Below are 1516 nucleotides of genomic sequence, written 5' to 3'. Positions count from 1 at the left end.
TACAAGATTTTGTTCTTCTCTCTCGCTTTAAATTTTCTGGGTTGCTCTAAATTGGTCTAGTCTTAAGTTTGAGTTAAACGTTTTTGGGTTAGCAACCATCCATGCATGTGTCTTGGGTTAGCTTAATGTATTGATTTTGTTTCTCTCTTCTTCTTTTTTTTTTTTCCTTCGAGAGCTTTTAATTTGGAGATTGATGTTATTGTAGTGGCTTCTTCATGGACACCCAAATTTGGTATGTGGTGATGGCACTGGGGCCTTTGGTTGTTTGGGAGAGGTAATATTTTTTCGATCCATTCTACTCACCCTTGTTGTGTTACTAAAACGAAACTAACAAACCAATGTTTTCAACGGATATCAAATAGCCTTTACGATGCTTATTTTACATTGCTCATATGTGTTCCTTAATGTTATTGTTTTTAGTATAATCCAAATGGTTCAATAAACTAGTATCTCTTGTTAATTTGTAGAGTGTTGAAATTATTTGAGCTTAATGTTTTTATTTTTAAGATTTGATATGAATGTAGTTACAAATGCGGCTTCTTCTTTTGTTTATATTTGTTTGTATAGATGAGTCTTTATAGCATCTTGTGTTAACCCATTACACTTATAATACACACTCAATCTTAGAGCCTTGTACGTTGATGAAATATGTTTGCTTGTTCTCGTATTCTTTGGTTTTTGTTTTGAAATTTATAGTATCACATATCAGTGTCTTCAGCAACAAGTATTAAAATATCTGCAACTAAGAGAACTTTTTCCTACTCCTATCATGTAGTAAAGTATAAATACAGTTAACCATGTCTCGGCTGCATATAGATATATGTACCCGTGTAACTGGCATGTTTAGGAAGTTGTTTAGCTGCTGAGATTAGAGAATCAACATATTTGTGTGCAGGTCAGTGCTGCAAGAAGAACTGAAGCAGCAAATCTTTCCCAACTCTAGAATGAAATAACTTGCAGCTTTCGTCAGGAAGATCTCATTAGTGAGAGGTAACAAATATTATACTGCCTTCTTTAGGATTATATTTTTATCAAATCGTTAGTTTCGTTTTAATCAAATAATATCATTTTCTAAGATGAAAAAGTATTTTAGATATTCTCGGTGAAAATATTTATTTGATCCATATATATATATGAATATAATTAACCTCGTAATCAAATCAAGCGGTTCTAGAATTTTCTAAATCCTTAAAATTTACAAGGGAGCCTATTTTTTTCATTAACCGCGTTAGTTTTTGCCAAAATTTCCCCAATCATTGAGAAGCCCTTAAAATGTGTCAAAACTATTTAACCATCTCCCTCTACGCCACTTTCTTTTTAGCAGAGCGATTGATTTTTCATTCATCCCAGAGGTCTCATTCCAAGGTATTTCTACATAATTCTAAACTTTTAGAAGTTTATCTAAATGTTAAACTGCAAATCTTGTTTTAGTTCAATTATGTGAAACAAAATTCTGATTTTTACTCATTCAGAGATTGACATCTTCTGAATTTTTATGTGTTTACAGTGCACAAAT

General features: G+C 31.9%; 1 long non-coding RNA gene across 2 annotated transcripts; it reads left to right on the top strand.

Annotated features, from left to right (window-relative positions):
- The first annotated feature begins 6 nt into the window (after positions 1-6).
- LOC104774284 lies at positions 7-1363 on the top strand. 2 transcript variants are annotated; one of them, XR_765296.2, is made up of 3 exons: positions 7-274; positions 896-990; positions 1325-1363. It is a non-coding gene; the product is annotated as an uncharacterized LOC104774284 (long non-coding RNA). The 2 variants fall into 2 exon arrangements; XR_765297.2 differs by having other exon boundaries at positions 1322-1363.
- The last annotated feature ends 153 nt before the right edge of the window (positions 1364-1516 follow it).

The sequence above is a fragment of the Camelina sativa genome, unplaced genomic scaffold, assembly GCF_000633955.1.
Source record: "Camelina sativa cultivar DH55 unplaced genomic scaffold, Cs unpScaffold02262, whole genome shotgun sequence".
Classification (NCBI taxonomy): domain Eukaryota; kingdom Viridiplantae; phylum Streptophyta; class Magnoliopsida; order Brassicales; family Brassicaceae; genus Camelina; species Camelina sativa.
Note: the sequence above shows the minus strand (reverse complement) of the source record. Positions and strands in the feature narration are given on the sequence as shown.